Source organism: Myotis daubentonii, chromosome 15, assembly GCF_963259705.1.
Source record: "Myotis daubentonii chromosome 15, mMyoDau2.1, whole genome shotgun sequence".
Classification (NCBI taxonomy): domain Eukaryota; kingdom Metazoa; phylum Chordata; class Mammalia; order Chiroptera; family Vespertilionidae; genus Myotis; species Myotis daubentonii.
Window position 1 is genome coordinate 38,474,986 of NC_081854.1, and position 18,369 is coordinate 38,493,354.

Below are 18,369 nucleotides of genomic sequence, written 5' to 3' on the forward strand. Positions count from 1 at the left end.
TGGTTCTGTTGATAATAAAGGGCTAACGTTTAAGAATTATTTATTTATCTGCATAAGCCTGACTAAACTAATAGAGCACCACATTTTATGCTTCTATCACTAGCAGTTAGTAAAATGCCTAGACCAGGAGTGGGGAACCTCAGGCCTGGGGGCAGTATGAGGCTGGGGAAATCATTTGGTCTGGCCCTGCCAATTCATTAAGGTGAGTAAATTAAATGTTTGACCAAATATAGCAGGTTAATTTTTAAGTTGATAATTTTGTATGGTTGGGAATTATGTTATAAATATCCAAATGGCCCTTGGCAGACAAAAGGTTCCCCACTCCTGGCCTAGATCAACAAGTTTATTAAATGAAATGAATAGACAAATGAATGAATGAATGAATGTGATCCCTTAGGTTTGGCCTTCTATAAACCTAATTTGAAACAAAATTTCAAATGTACAAAGTGGATGTTCTGAAGTCCTCTTGGAGCGCACCTGTAAGTATCCTCTAATGTCCTGTGTCAAAAACCACAAGTATATCTTTAACTTGACCTCACCCAAGGCATTTTCCAGAACATTTTCTCCTTGGAACTTGCTACATAGCCCAGCATTACAAGGAAATCTACTGGCCATGATTTCTCTTGCCAGTAGAATCAGCAGAAGAATGCAAGCCTCCTTCAAAAGAACTACCTATTTTAAAGGAGGGGGTGGTGATCAGTGTTGCTTTTAGTTTTCTTCAAGTCCTAAAACTGATATTCTTTGTGATTCTTGATTTGCATGCTCTTTAGAGAAGAGGCTCGCTTTACTTTGAAAAAAACAAAAGCTAATGAAAGCATGTTTTCATTTTAACAGACCCTTTATCTCATCTCAGACCTACGGAAACATCACTCTTTCCAAATACTCGTGCATTTAAGTAAGCTACCATTAAATTGCTGCTCTTTTGCTCACCCCAATTTAACCCCTTGCCCCTGTCACCCAAGCCAATTTATCCCTTTGGTAGATATGAATAGGAAATTAGGTGACAAAGTCTCCTAATGGTAAGGAGGCAGGGAGTGAATGGAGTCAAACTGATTAGCTTCAGTGTCTCTAATCAATACCTCTGCTTTGCTTAGTTTTTCAAGGATTGACTGCTTAGATTTTTATCTTGAGTTACCCTCACCAGAGCCTCTACAAGCACCTGTTGCCTGTGGCTTGGCACAAAGGTAGGGTCCGAGTATGGTACCTTCCCCAGACTGGGTAGTGGTCCACTTTGTAGAATTCCCAACTTTTGGGCCAACCCTCTGCTCTTCCCACCACTTTAACCATTCCGCCTCTGCTTCTCCTGCCATGGACCCCGGAGTCTCCAACCTCAGCACTAGTGACATGTAGGGTCGGGTAAATCTTTGTTGCACTTTCCTGTGCATTGGAGGACACTTAGCAGCATCCCTGGCCTCTACTCACTAGATACCAGTATGTCTCCCTTCCCACAGCTGTAACAACCAAAAACGTCTCCAGACATTGACAATTGTTCCCCCTGTTGAGAACCACTTATCTACACTGACAATTAGTCAGGAAATTACTAACTCGTAAACCAAGTGCTGAGATTCATTTAAAACACTGAAAAGCCCATTTTGGGCCAGAGATTCATAGGTGGTACTCAGACACTGCTGGTTCTGATTGCTAATTTCTCTAGCCTTGTCTGAGAGCACCTGCCACTCCAATTCCTAGTTCATCAGATGAGAGACATGAACTGACAGAAGTCTGGCTGGGTGGCCCAGAGACACCAATAATGGTCCCACATGGTTGTAATAACCTCATTTGATTCCTCTCTTCCTACACCTTGCCTGTGGCCTCTATCAGAAGGTTAAAGAAATCAGGCATGTAGGCATTCGGGGACTTGTGAGAGTGGGCATGCCAGATTTTAAGATTTATGCCTTTTGAGTTCGCACAAACTGATACTGTTTAACTCATGCTGATTTGACTGAAAGCAACAGAGACTCATTCAAAAGTTTTCGATCAGGGTGTGCATAAGCTAAATTAAAAGGGCCTGAGGGACCCAAGGACAGGCCATTATTGTTGTTTTTATTATTATATTCTTGTGGATTTCATGGTCTCTTGCTCCCACTCTCCCTGGCTTCCTCTATTTACTCATAGTTTCTGTGCCCCTTGCTCTTTAACTTACACATGACTTTGACATTGGTCTTACAAGGATTGATCAGAGGACAAGCCCTGTTTAACTTGTAAGATTATTATGGGGTTTGAGGAGCCTTAAGTTTGGGGATGAGCTGAGATCTTTAACATGTACCTCTAAGAAGACTAAAGAATGGTTTGTTTTTGTAAAGTGAATTGAATCACATGGATTACTGGTGAGGAGGCTAAAAAAAAAAGAAATTCACCATGTGGTTATACAACTGCACACCAGATGGCCCTCTCTGCCCATGCTTTCACAAGACTAAAGTCTAATTCTTGACAAGGATTTCTACGCTTAAACTGCCTTTTCTTTTTGGTTGATCACTTCTGCAACAACTGACAAGTGATGAACATAAGGTTGACCAGTTTTTGCTGAAAGCAACCTGGCCTTTGTCATGGGGTGGGCACAAGTTTTAGAGGAATTTTTCTTTAGTTCATTATCATTACCACAATGATGGTCATCTCCCTCCCAATGAGACACACAAATACCCCAACAATTCTGCAAAACCTATTTTAACTTAAGTCACCGTTTCTTGGGAAATTAAGCCATGTGTTTTGCTGCCAAACTCACTATGCTAAGGAGACCTGGGGGAAGCATCTTGGCTCTTCTGATAAACGTCTCATGGGAGGTAACCAAGAAGGAAGGATATTGAGCGGCATTCTTTGGGAAAACTCTCCCCCGGTCAATGTGACCTTACATAGGAAGCTGTGTTTGCATTTCACTTATTCGCTCAAACACACAATAAGTGAAAATAAAATTATGCTATGTCTCTGAGGAAAAAAAAAAAATCAAGAAAAATGAAACACCCCTGTATCTAAGTATCAGTCAATTATGATAAGACCAACAGATACGCAAAGAACTATGGATTTGGGGCTTTTAAGAGAAGTTTGAACCAAGATCTATAGCTATGGAGAGACAGGGGAGGGTTTCCTATAATTTACCATCGGAACCAAACTCAGCTAATGTGTGTGACAGTGGCCAAGTCATTTAACATTACCTATTTCATTATTACCAACCCAATTTTTACAGATGACAGAACTAGAGCACAAGGAATTTAAGTAATTTGTCCAAGGTCACTTAGCAAGGAAGAGCCAGCAGGAGCTGGAATTGGAATCCAAACAAGGGTACTGCCCCCAAAACTCATCTTTTCAACCAAATGCCCCGTGGGCTGCCTTTCCAGAAAAGGGGGTTTCCAGTGCTGATCCTCAAGTGGGTGCCCAGGGGTTTTCACTCCTCCATGGGAAAGTGAGAAAAATAAGGTAAAAGAAGTGAATTTTTCATAAAGCTAAATATATTCCACTTAAAGTACTTCTATTTTCTATATGATTACACCTGCTCTACTTTTATTTTTAACAATCTATTTTTTTCAACATGTTTTTTTATGAAAGATATATTTCAATCATCCAGAAAAGTTGAGGACGGTACAAATAATACTCATATTACCCTCCTCATACACACACCTAGAGGTAACAGCCTTCTGCCATGTTTGCTTTAAAGAGAGAGAAGCCGAATCCTTGAAGCATTAAGAGAGAGTGATTGTGTCTTAAAGTCCCCAGGACTAAGCAGTTATGCTCATTTTCCCATGGGCCACAAGGAGGCACTCTCACCTGATGAACTCATCACATCCACTGCAGTGACTTCTGGAAGTCAGACACTTAAGTTTGGAAATTTCATCTGTTTAATTTGTATTTAAAGGCCTCAGTGTAGCTTTAGTGTATAATTGTTAACTTGCCAAGATTCACAAAATTCTTTCCCAGACTAACTTCACTCCAGGTTATGTTCTGCCCTATAGAGAGAAGAATCACCCTCCAGGCGGGAGTCTTGTTGCCCCCAGTCAGTTAAAAATTGTGGTGAGGAGTCCATTCTGTTTAAAGCAAGCATGTCAAACTCAAAGGCTAACACGGGCCAAATAAACAAGGTTTAAGTTTATGTGGGACCACAAAAAACAAAGTTTCAATTTGCATAAAAACATATGTTTATTTTGATAGAGACATGCTGAATACAAAGAACTGAAATAAATGAGTAAGCGTTAACATAAAATAATAGAACATTTTAATAAAAATTAATATTTTTTCTTGAATATTAACTTGCCAGACACTGAATACTGCACAAATTAATAAGCATAATGTAAATAAACCTATTTTTCTTGTTCTCCGAAAGCAAAATATTTCCTGTTGCACACACCAAACAAGTCAGTACAAGACTAATGATGTGACAATCGGCTGCTAAAATATTTGCTGCTAATATTATTGGAGAGAAATGGTGCGCCTGCGCATAAGGCGCATAAGGGAAATGAATGAAACACAATTATAGTAATTAGTCATTAGCGAACATTGTAGTTTGTTATTAATAATTAGAGGCCCGGTGCACAAAATTCATGCACAGGTAGGGTCCCTAGGCCTGGCCGGTGATCAGGGCCAATCTGTGGGGCAACCAGCAGGGCAATCAGGGGGGTAGGGGAGGCTCCCCTGACACCCACCTTGGCCAGCCTTAGGCTTGCTGGCTGGGAGCAGCTCCTATGTTGAGCATCTGCCCCCTGGTGGTCAGTGCGCGTCATAGTGACCGGTTATTCCACCGGTTGTTCCACTGTTTGGTGGATTTGTATATTAGGCTTTTATTATATAGGATTATGTATAACATGATATTGTAAAAATTAAGTTACAAAATTTTTATTAAAATGTTTCTTACATACTGTTATATTGGCTGGGCCGCAAAAATATTTGTTGTAGGCCACATGCAGATCCTGGGCCGCAAGTTTGATATGCTTGGTTTAAAGTCTCCTATCACTTGTTTAGAGTGTCTTATTTGGGCAACCAAAGTTTCCAAGATGTCACTCTGATCCTCAGCTATCACTTTCTTGCAAATGAATTTTTCCAAGGACTCCAAGCCCTGGAGCCCAAGATTCACCCCAGATTCTGTCAAACATATTCATGTAAATGTTCCAGAATTGGGTGGGGAACCAAAAAAGGTCAGCACAGTGCCAGGCACAAAGCTAGCTATTATTTTTTTCTGTTAGAGTTGATATTCAATATTATATATTGGTTTCAGGTGTACAGCATAATGGTTAGACAATTATATAATTTACAAAGTACTCCCCAATTCAGAAGTGTGCCCTCATAATATGTTTGAGAAAATTAAGCAGTATAGTGGATAGAAAGTTCCCAGTAAAATGCCCAACACAATTCAGGCACTCAATAAACAATCATCATTATTGTATCTCTCTCATTATCATTATTATTCTTGCCATTATTTCAAATACTTAATCTGGTGCTCACATCTAAAGGCCACACTGAAATGCAAATGGAAACAAAAGGACCCATGCCATGTATATATTTTGTAGCTACACTAATCTAAATCAACGCACATTTATTTTTTCATAAATCAAGAGAATATTTATAGGCAACAGGGTTATTTAACCAGCCTGATTTAGTTCCTTTAGGCAACAAAGCACATTTTGTTGACCTAGCAGAAATAAAATGAATCATACCCCCAAAAGTCATTCCTCTGCCATCTAATTTCCTCATGGGCTTGGTACATGGAATCATGATTGAATTCTTAAAATAAAAACCAGAGAGAGGGACTAGATCTGCTCCTCACTGCTGTGTGTGTGTGTGTGTGTGTGTGTGTGTGTGTGTGTGTGTGAGAGAGAGAGAGAGAGAGAGAGAGAGAGAGAGAGAGAGAGAGAGAGAGGAGAGAGAGAGAGATATGGAGGAAGAGATGGGGACAATGAGGGTGCAAGGATAACTTATTTCCTTTCTCTTTCAAGTTCCAAATCTCCTCTTTTTAAAAATGTTTTCGTAATCTTTTTATCTTTGCCCTTCTCTTCATCCCTGATGCTTTCTACATCTCCAGTTCCACTAAAAATAGCCCTCGTACGCAGCTGGAGGCAGTGTAATGGATGCTGAATGCCTGTATGCAAGTCTGCTCTGCCACAAGCTAGTTAATCACATTAGACCTTAGTTTCCCCATCTGGAAAATGGGGGTGATGTTAATGCCTATAAGATGCTTAGAACAGAGAGTGCTACACAGTAAACATGAAATAACTGGGAACAAATATTATTTTGTAGGCACTGTGCTAGAAACTTTTTTTGTTTAATTATCATAAAAACCCTATGAAATTGATGCTGTTATTTTCTCCATTTTACCAGGGAGGTAAGGAAAGGCTAGTAACTCTCCTAATTTAGTCACAGATTATAAGTGATGGAGCCTGGGTTTGATCTAGGCCAGTGGTTCTCAACCTTCTGGCCCTTTAAATACAGTTCCTCATATGTTGTGACCCAACCATAAAATTATTTTCGCTGCTACTTCATAACTGTAATGTTGCTACTGTGATGAATCGTAATGTAAATATCTGATATGCAGGATGGTCTTAGGCGACCCCTGTGAAAGGGTTGTTCGACCACCAAAGGGGTCACGACCCACAGGCTGAGAACCGCTGATCTAGGCAATCTTCCCCACAGCCACTGTCTTATCCACTACTCTATAACAGCAATCTGAATCAGCTGTTGTAATAAAGGAAATTCTTGTTCCTCAGTTTTTGGCATTATTTTAACTCATTAATAAATTATTGTGTTCATTGGCTGTACCAAGCATAGAAAAACCTCCATAGGTTTAAAAAGATGGAAAATATGGCCAATGTTATTCAATTCTTACCAACCACTTTACACATATTGAATCTCACAACAGCCCTCTGAAGAGTACTCTATTAATATCCCCCACTATACAGCTATGAAACAGAGGCTGAGAGAGGGTATTAAGTAGTAGCACGTGACGGAGTTCTGGTGCCCCAACTTGTACCATGATGTCACGCTGCCTCTGCAAATATGGTCCCTGCCCTTAAGAAATGTATAATCTTCCCAGGTAGATAGATAGCACTTTGCTTTGCCCTACTTAGGTCCCTGCTCCCTCCAACCTCCCACCCCCTCTTCACTCCCACTCAAGGGAACACTCTAAGCAAATCCTCAGAACCCTCCCCATGCAGCAGCTCACTGTGTCAAAAGTGGAGCACTCCCTCCATGGTGACACCCTGTCTTCACCCAGCTGGGGGCAGGCACAGCCCGCCTGAGGGGGAGCATGATCGCACACAGCTTCCTGCTGCACTGCACTCAAGGCATCTCAGTGCCCTCGAATGGGGCTCTATGTCCACCTTGTAGGCCCTGAATGCTGAGTAGATGATGGTCTTCATTATCTATGAGCAAAAGGCAAGAAACTCGAGAACCTAGGTCTCTGCTTCAGGAAATCCATCACACAGGCTCATACAAATCTTTGCCAACAAGATTTTTAACAACAAACCAAGAAACTAATTTCTCACAGTTGGTATCCATGGAGAGTGAGAGTGAAGATTAAGCAGTTATTTAAATTTGTGTTTAGAGAGGTAAAGGGTTAATCATAAAGATAATGCGTAGGTACAATCTATATTCAGTTCTTAACCTGAGACCACACAAAAAAAATTATAACTCTACTTTGATTAGACTCTACCTGAAGTTTAGCATTTCCTTCCATTGAAAATGCAGTGACACCCTGGCTGGTATGGTTCAGTGGATAGAGCGTCAGCCTGTGGACTGAAGGGTCCCAGGTTCGATTCCGGTCAAGGGCATATGCTTGGGTTGTGGGCTCAATCCCCAGTGTGGAGCGTGCAGAAGGCAGCTGACCAATGATTCTCTCTCATCATTGATGTTTCTATCTCTCTCCCTTCCTCTCTGAAATCAATAAAAATGTATTTTTTTTAAAAAAGAAGAAAATGCAGTGACCGTAGCATCATGACATTGTCTGCAATAAAAATCATGGTTATTTTCATATGACAAGACAGTTGTTACAGAAATCTCAAAACACTGTGCATGCTTATCTTGTCTTTGAAAGTAACCAAGTTATTAGAACTGTCACTAGGACTTATTTCATACAATATTTTAAAAAGCACATATATTCTGTGTCACAAAATCTTTGAAAATATATTGATAATTGTATTTCAATTCTATCAGTTTTCTTTGTCATTACATATATCTTATTTTATGCATTTAAAAGCAAGCCTGAGAAGGTTCATCAGACTGCCAAAGTGCTCCGTGTACTAGCACATCACACCAAAAATAATGGTAAATTACTTTCCATTAAACTCAGATAGTATATCAGAATCTAAGAGTCTTTGGCAGAGCCTAGAGCAGTGGTTCTCAACCTTGGCTGCACATTGGAATCACCTGGGAATCTTTTTAAAATCCTGATTTCTGGGCCTCATCCTCCGGAAATTCTGTTTCTTTGTTACTAATGTTATGGCCCCACCCCATAACAAAGAAACAGAATTTCCAGAGGATGGGGCCCAGAAATCAGGATTTTAAAAAGAGTCCCAGGTGATTCTAATGTGCAGCCAAGGTTGAGAATCACTGCCCTAGGTGAAGAGAGCATTTAAATTAACTTCTTTTACATGCAGACTAATTTGGCCTTGAATTTTAAAGATTTTACGGATTAGGAGATACGCTGAACATGCCCATTCATTTTTTTTAATTTTCAATTTTCAATTGCAGTTTACATTCAATATTATTTTGTATTAGTTTCGGGTGTATAGCATAATGGTTAGACTATCATGCCCATTCAATTTGCAGGTGGTTGGTTTGAGAAATTTTCCCCTGTAGACACGATAGGCATCACTTTGGGGTGGGGGAGGGAATTACCACATCCAATAAAGAACACATCTCTTTGTTGTAGCATCAAGAGCTAAAGCAATAAGAGAAAAAAGAAGCTGGGGGATAACCTGAAAACGTATTCTAGAAGGGATACTGGCTTCTCTTCTTGCTCTGGCTTTGTTCATGGTTCCAAGATCACTACCCACAGTTCTAAAGTGAGAAGGTAATATCCAGAGGCGGAAAAAGGAAATGTCCCCTTTGTATTTTTTTTTTTAATTAGCACAACCCAATTAGGATTATTAGGAAGCAAGAGCACACTTTTTTTTTTTAAGAGAGGAAGGGAGAGGGAGAGAGAGAGAAACATTAATGTGTGAAAGTAAAACATTGAATGGCTGCCTCCTGCCTGCCTCCTACCAGGGATGAAGCCAACAACCTGGGTATGTGCCCTGACCGGGAATCGGACCGGCAATGTTTTGGTGCACAAGATGATGCCCAACCGAGTCACACAGGCCAGGGTGGAAAAGTCCCTTTCTTTTGTCCGTGTTCAAGAATGAGGGAAATCTTCCAGGACACGCTCATGGGCCAGAATTGTGGCACACACCATCCTTGAACTGATCATTTGCAAGGAAAATGGCATTCTGTTTATCCAGTCAGAACAAAGGAGATTCGCCTGAGGGCAGGGAGGAACCAGTTACATCTAACCAGGAAGACCATGACTGTTTTAGCAAGCAAGGGATGTGGGAGGGATGTGCCTGTGTGGTACTGATACTCAGTGAGAAGTTTTATAAGCCTCCAAGAACACCTGCCACCCACCCCCATTGTACCTCCACAGAAGGAAGTCCATTAGAAGAAGTGTCAGCATCAAAATACTGCGTGCAGTCTAGGGAGAGAAGTAATTCTGAAGAAAAAAAAAAATCATGATATGAAATGGTTCAATAATGAATTCTGCACCTATAAAATATTCACCCGTTAGCATCTCTTCCTCATTAACAGTACTACTAATTTATGCCCACCATCATCAATATCTTTTTGATTGGTCTGATAGTCAACTCTAGTGAACATTTAACAATATAATGCAAATACAGTCAATGTAAATTAATTACAAATCAGAATTGCAAATTTTTCCAAAGTGTGGGCCTTCATAAAATCAATACTGGTGATTTCAGAGAACCACTTTAATTGCAAGCAAAGGAATTCACAGAAGTACACTGGTTAACAATTAAACTGGATAAAGGATGATAATGAGCACTTAAAATATATATTTGGATTCAGAGCTAGAGAAAAAGCCACTGTTAAAAATTCATGAAGTTCTTGAATATTGTTTTTGCCAGCGAGGCCTTTTTTATGTTCCTAATATGCAGATCAATTGTGAAGGACATGGTCTATAATGCTATGATATAATTTTGCAGAAAAAATGTACCATCCCATTCCCCCAAAGTTAACATTTGCTTCATTTTTCATTCTAAGATTTAGCAAAGTTGCTCTTATGGCCTACATTTGGATAAATAAACTTATTGTCATAATTTGTAGCTACAGTTTTCTCTCCATTTATAACACAGTTTTGGCTTAAGGCCTTGCTTAAGGGAACAAATGATCTTGGGATAATAAAGACCTAGTGTATGTTAAAAGGATGATTATGAAGATTCTCTAGAAACATGCATTATTCTTTATGATATGTTTCTAAGTGCAAAAACAAAAAAATGGGGCACCAAAGACTACACAAGACCACTGTAATCATGTACAAATCCTCCTATATAATAAAAGCCTAATAGGCAAATCGACCAAACGGCAGAACGACCAGCGGAATGACCGGTTGCTATGATGCGCACTGACCACCAGGGGACAGGTGCTCAATGCAGGAGCTGCCCACAGGCCCCCAGGCCAGCCAAGGTGGGTGCCACTGGGGGCCCGGGGGGGGGGGGGGGGCGGGGGGGAGGAGGGTTGTTGGGGACTGGCGAGCAGTCGCCCCACAGATTGGCCCTGATCGCTGGCCAGGCCTAGGGACTCTACCCATGCATGAATTTCATGCACCAGGCCTTTAGTATTTATATATTTGGTTAAGAGCTGAAGGCAAAAATAAAAGTATTTACATCGGGGGGATTAGGGCTGATCCTCTCTCTTCCTCTTCTTCCTCCCCCCCCCCCCCAAATATATAATTTTTGGATACCTAAACAATAAGCCTGGAAAAATAACCCAAGTTGCTTTTGAGTTATTTAATCTAGAGTCACAAGTAATGTAGTGTGTTGATTAAGGACATTCCTGACTTAATACTCACAGGTAATAAAAGGCAGCCTCTATGACAGCTCCCAGCGACCCTATCCCCTGATATTCATGCCATTGTGTAATACCCACCCCTTGAATGTAGACTTGATCAACTTTCTTCTAATAAATACAATATGGCAGAAAAATGGATGTTTCTTCTGAGATTAGGGTATACAAAGCCTGTGGCTTCCATCTTGGATGCTTACTTAGCCTCTCTCTCTTTGCTCACTCATATTGAGGGAGCCATCAAGCTACCATGTTATGAGTTGCTTTACAGAGAGGCCTGCGTGTCAAAGGTCTGATATCTCTTGCCAAAGCCACATAAGAGAACTTGAAAACAGGTACACACCACACACACACACACACACACACACACACACACACACACACACGTCCCAGTTAAGCTCTGAGATGAGTGCAGGCCTGACAAACACCTGGATTGCAACCTGGGTGAGAGACAGTGAACCAGAGGAAACCAGCTGAGCCATACCTGGATTCCTGACCCACAGACTCTGTGACACCATTTGTGCTGTTTTAAGCTGCTAAATTTGGGAGTCATTTGTTACACGACCACAGATTACTAATAATAAACGTTTACATTCAAATCTCAGCAAATTTGTCCTTTAGGAATATGACAATTTGTGTGATTTACCAATACTGTGCCTGGAAACATTTTTTTTAACTCTGGGGTAGAATTACAGAACTGCATTTTAGAAATCAATAAATGTTATTTACATAATTTTATATAATAGCAGCATTGATGACAATCTTTATTTGAAAATAAAACCACACAAAGTAAAGTTGAAAGTACTATAGCGTTTCTTAGATGATCAAAATATAAATAAATCCTGACCCAGTTCTCCCTATACTTACTGAGCTGCTGAAAGTATGATGGAGAAATTCAACAACTTTGGAATCACAAGGCTGGGCATGCCAAAGCCATCGATTGGTGTCAGAAAGTTCATAGGTTTTTCATATGGAAACCTGGATGTTTGATTCTCAGATGCAAGCTCAGGGAGTCCTCTGTTACAGACGTGACCTTGATCCCATAAGCAGAGAGATCCAGACAGAGGGTGTGGGCTTGGATTTCTGGTGTAGGCACTTGGAGGAAGAAACAGATGAAGAAGAAGATTGTGGAGGAAAAGAATACTGACCACAGAGCTTTCTGGTTGGTCCTGACCACAGGTCTGGCGTGGATTAACTCACATGGCCACTGCTTTCTATTTCAACTAAATGCCAAATGTCCCCAAAGTATAATCATCCCTGGTTAAGAACCACTGCTCTACAGGATTTTCTTCTGCTATCTGACTTCGGTTTCAATTACTAATATGTATTTGTAATTGATGGAGATGGAGTTTCAATAACGAAAGCTAATATTTATTAAATATTTAATAGATCCTATGCACTGGCCAAACATTTTGTATATATTATCCAACCTAAACTTTGAAGCACATACTAATATTAGTGTAACATGTTACAGTTGAAACTGAGACACAGTGGAGTAAGGTAAACTAGATCGAGTTACCACTATGAATCAAGAACCAACCATACATTTTAGGTAAAAGCCTGTAGGCAAGGCATTATTATACCCAGTGTAGGACGAGGAAACTGAGGCTTAGAGAATTTGAGGACATTATCTAGGTTGCACACCCAGTACAGAGTGGAGCCAGTCTGGTTCTAGAATCTTTTCTCCAATCTTGGGTATTTTTTTGTTGTTGTTGTTGTTCTCCTTTATTCACTTTTTTGGGGGGAAAAAGGTGAGGACAAAAGCTGAGTATAATTGTTAATAAGGATTTGGGTTTGTTCTAAATGACAGTCACCCATGTTATCGCCGAGTCCTTTTACACCGGATAAAAGAGAGACTGTTAGTTAAAAGGCAAGTCTGCAGGAAGGCATTCCTTTGTTGGGAAGAGTTCTTGCAGTCAGGTTGCTAGAGAAAGTCTCCTTTTTTCTTAGACAAAGCAAAACGTAGACAATGTTATTAATTAAAGTCCAAAGTGTATTCCTATTTATTCAAATGTCCCCTAATGTCTTTTCTCTGTCCCGGGACCCGCATCTAGGACACCACGCTACACTGAGCTGTCATGTCTCCTTGGGTCCTCTAGCCCTTGGTCACCCGGCTGAGGTCCTGTTAATCCGGTTTCTCCTCGTGGAGTTTCTCCCCCTCCCCCTTCCAAACCTGGGTCCCTGATGGAAAGGACGGTCCACCTCTTTGTGGCCAGAGAATACGCGGACATTATCTGGAATCACTGTAGTTGTTTTAAGACATACTTTTGTTTACTGTAGTGCCTTAACAGAATAAAGGCGTGTTAAATGTTTCTGAGTGAAAACAAGCAGGACGCGTTATCAAGGCTAGCGTTTCCCTCCACTCATTCATTTCTCCAGAGTCAGCAGGACAGTAGTCTCCCCTTCTCCTTGGTTTGGCGTTCCTGGGTTTCAGTTACCTGCAGCCAACTGCGGTCCAAAGGTTATTAAATGGAAAATTCCAGAAATAAACAATTCGTAAGTTTTAAACTGCGCGCCTTTCTGAGCAGCCTGGTGAAATCCCTAGCCGTCCTGAGCGGCTCACTGAAATCTCTCGTTTTTTCCTGAGCCGCGCTGATGAAATCTCGGGTGGTCTCCCGTGCGATGAAATCTCGCGTGGTCTCCGGCTCCGTCCCGTCCCACGCAGCACGTGAATCACGCCTTTGTCCTGTGTCTCTGCGCTTGACTTTCCCCTGAGGCACAGTGGGGGCTTGACTTACGAGTGTGCCGGCTAACGAGTTTTTCGAGATATGAGCCGTCTCTCGGCCGATTTTTTGCTTTGAGTTGTGAGCTAAAATTCGGGTTATGAGCCAGCTTCTGATACCCCACCGCTAGTTGGCGCAGCGAACGTCACAGTGAACGCCACAACTTCAGCCCAGCATCACGTGTCTCACTCGTTCACTTTTTGATTTGACATGCGAGTAATTTGAGTTATGAGCTCCGTCACGGAACGAATTAAACTCGTAAGTCAAGGCCCCCCTGTAGTTACTGCGTAGCCATCTTGACTGAGGAGGATGGCAGTGCTCGGGCTTAAGTAACCCTAACTTTCCTCAATAAGGGTCCCAAAACGCAAGAGTAGCGACCCTGGCAATTTGGGGAAGCCAAGGAGAAGCCATACAGAGCTTCCTTTAAGGGAAAAGGTGAGTGCCCTTTCATACGGTATTTTGAGAGAGAGAGGGAACCCACGTTCATATAAACATTACTTCAGTATATTGTTATAATTGTTCCAGCTTACTAGTTATTGTTGTTCATCTCTTCCTGTGTCTAATTTATAAATTAAACTTTATCATAGGTGTGTATATATAGGAAAAAAACAGCATATATTGGGTTTGGTACTCTCCATGGTTTCAGGCATCCATGGGGGGACCCTTGGACCATATCCCCCGAGGATAAGGGACAACTGCCATACATAAGATTCATTGTCCCCTGAACTATGGACGCTTCATGGCACTATAACGCTTCAGGGCCAGAAGCCAGGCTCAGCTCTCTCAGTGGGGCAGTGTCTGGCATATGGGAAACGTGGAGTCTGGGAACATTTTTAAAATTTGTGTGCTTTTTGGCACTTCAGCCCAAATTTGGCCGTGAGTCAGTTTTCTGGCTTTTAAAGTGTACTATGGTTATGTAAGATATAAACTGAGCGAAGGTTATGATACCAACAAATGCGGGTGTTGTTTGGAGCCCGAGTTCTTGTCTCGAGAAAATCGGAGACTGAAGTGGCGGATAAAAATAATGAGCGGGAACAAAATTGATTGGGAGAAGCCAGCCCTGGAAAAGGTGCAGCGGGGGTTCCAGGAGCAGGCCAGGGTCCGGAGCTTCCTTCCCCGTGTTGCAGGGGGGAATAGTTTGACATCCGAGCGCATTGAAGTCTAAGAGTCCATGTGTGGAGGCCCACATGGACATAAGCCAGGTGCCGCCCCTGCCACGGGAACAAACGTCAGGAAACCATCGTGTGCGGGGAGAAGAGCCGGTGACCGGAAGTGTGCACCTTTTATGTAGGGGGTGGGTAGCCTTGCTAACTCCTAATTGGTCTTTTCAAAGACTTCTGCCTTAGCAATGCCTTTTGGATTGGTTTCTAGGTCTTCCTGCCTTCTGGTTGGTTATCTGCAGGCTGTCTGTCTTAGCAATGCCCACACATTTTAAAGTTTATGCCTCTCGCCCTAACTGGATTGGTTCAGTGGATAGTGCCTCGGCCTGCGGACTGAAGGGTGGTAGGTTCGATTCTGGTCAAGGGCACATACCGTGGTTGTGGGCACATCCCCAGTAGAAGGTGTGCAGGAGGCAGCTGATAGATGTTTCTCTCTCATCGATGTTTCTAACTCTCTATCCCTCTCCCTTCCTCTCTGTAAAAAATCAATTAAAAAAAATATTAAAAAAATAAATAAAGTTCATGCCTCTCTAGAGAGTGCTCTTTCTTCCCTGCGCAGTTTGGGTGCCTTAGTAACTCCACCTAGTTGGGTTCTCGGTTCCACGTCCTTTCCCGTGGTCCCGCCGCTATCTACCTGTTAGGTTGCCGGGAGCCGGTCCATCCTTGCTGTTTCAAAGGACCTGGCATATATGGCATACTGTTCTTAAAATGTTTGCTCACCTTCTTGACACTATGTGTTTTAACCAAGGTCTCCTCTCTGAGAAAGGTTGTTTCCCCAGGTAGGGATTTCCCCCTGAAGTTAGGGAGGGAATAAAACCCCTCAACTAAGTGCCAGGCGGGTAATTAATCACTTTAACTACGAACAATCGTGCTTAAGCTACATAATCTTTACTCCCTGGAATGGAGATAAGAAACGCCCTAACCTTTGTAATAGAGATTGATAGGAATGAATCAACTGGTATAAATACAGATGTAACAAGACAGCGAGAGACAGAACTTAGAAGACAGAACCAAGAGGCACAGAACCTAGACACAGAACCTACACAGAACGTAGAGACAGAAGAACTTCGCTGGAGAGAACATGGAAAAAGATCCTGGACAGAAACTGGCCACAGAACCTAGAGACAGAACATGGCAAAAGATCCTGGACACAAACTGGCAACAGAACTTAGAGACAGAACCTAGCGAGGGAACATGGCTACAGAACCTGGCTGGAGAACCTAGCGAGGGAACATGGCTACAGAACCTGGCTGGAGAACCTAGCGAGGGAACATGGCTACAGAACCTGGCTGGAGAACCTGGAGAACCTGGCTGGAGAACCTAGCAAGAGAACATGGACACAGAACCTGGCTGGAGATCCTTACCAGAACTTGGCTAGAGATCCTGGCTAGGCTGCTGATCAACTGAACGCTGTCTCTGTGTCATTCCTTCTTCGCCGACTCTGTCCACACCTTTGGGGACCCCTGGACCTGCTGGGGTTGGACCCCAGCAACAGGTTAGGTTAGGTTTGATGGAGCAATTGAATTGATATGCCTCCTCCCCAGGAACTGGCTTTTCAGGTCATTTCACTATGGACATTCCCTTTGCTGAGACCACATTTCACTAGCAGTGACCACATTCCATTATCTCCCCTTCTGGTATGCATAAAGGAGTCTCCACCCAGACAGAAGCCCACCAAAAGTCCTTGAAAAGCCGTGACTCCCCTCACTGGGTGCTGGAGCCATCCAGGCTCAGCCACCTGGTGTGTGGATGATTGAATAAATTAATAATCCCTCACCACTCTGGCCTCATGCGTTCATCCTTTGGCGACCTAACACTACCTAGCTTCCTTTTGTCTCCTCAGTTACATGGTGGAGGAGGGGAGCTGCCATCAGGAAAAAAAAAAGTCTAAAAAATACTCCTTAGCGGATAATAATGAAGAAATAGTTGAGGAACACTATTAATGTTTGGTGGGTAATAAATGACGGTCACTCTGAGTTTTGGTAGAATACATTGCTAAAACGGGTGTTCAAGGAAGAGATCTGGTCCTGTTTGTTTATTTGAGAGATGAGGAAATTGAGATCAAGAAAGTTGCGATTTGCCTTGAGTCATTCACTGAACTTAGAGCAGGCCCAGCACCTTAACTGGTAGCATCTGAGACCAAGACTACTTCTGCCAATTTACCCTCTGTTTCAAACAAGCATTTATCAAATGAATGTTTGCACCTGTTTCATTCATGAGACACACATAAACGCCAGCCCAAGTTGGCAAAAACATCACAACTCAGAGCATCTGTCCAACTTCTGAAGGACAGAAGTGTCTCATTCAGCAATCCCCATGCCTTAGCTAAGCATTCATTAAATGTTTAAGCAGCTTTTGAACCGAGGTCCTGAAAAGGTTGAGGTATGCTCTGACTTGCTTTAAGAGACATTTTCATAGACATACTCATAAAACACTTACTTTATTTAAAAATATATTTGTATTGATTTTAGAGAGTAAAGGAGAGAGAGAGAGAAACATCAATGATGAGAGAATCATCTGCTTTCTGCACACCCCCTACTGAGGATGGAGCCCGCAACCCAGGCATGTGCCCTGACTGGGAATCAAACTGTGACCTCCAGGTTCATAGGTCGAAGCTCAACCACTAAGCAACACCAGCTGGACAAGAGAGGTCTTATTCAGTCAAACCTTAATTCTCAAATGTCTTCCATCCAGAACAATTTGATTCTCACCCAAGTTGTTCCCAGAAAAATTGTCTCAGTTGTGGATCAAAACTTTAGTTTTCAACCTGACAACCCTTTCATGCTGATACCTCAGCATGACAAAAAGCATCTCTCGGACAACAAAGAAGAGAATGCTTTTGTTGCTGGGGAAATCTATAATTAGCAGAATTTTAAAACAAAGAGGTCATCAAGAATGCTAATGTTGCTAAGGGTGTGAAAGTGCTCACAAAACAACAATCCCAGGCAATTGAGTAGGTAGAAAAACTGTTGATGAGATAAACGAAAAGCAGTTAGCCAATGATAGCATTTTGGAGGCAGTGATAGTTTCAGGCTAGTAGGGAGTGGTTCGATAAATTTAAGAAAACAAGTGTTTATAGATTAAACAGTACCATGTACTGAATATAAGAAAGGTTAAAACAGAATCATTTGGGGATCTGTAACAGATTAATTCAATTTACATTATTTCTAATGGGAAAAAATGATTCGGTTTTCGCACAAATGGCTTCTGGAACAGCCTTCTGGGATGCAGTAAGTTCGAGAACCGAGATTCCACGGCACTCTTAAATTACATGGAACAGAATTTTAAAATGCAGTTATCCCTGATGGAACCTAATACATTGGTGTGACTACCAGTGATCTTTGGAAGTTCTACGTAAGCCTTTCCAGGATCTGTTTACTAGAATGAGGACAATCATTAAGAATAACCAATTGCCTTTTTTATTTGCATTTTATGGCTGCTGTGCTAATAAA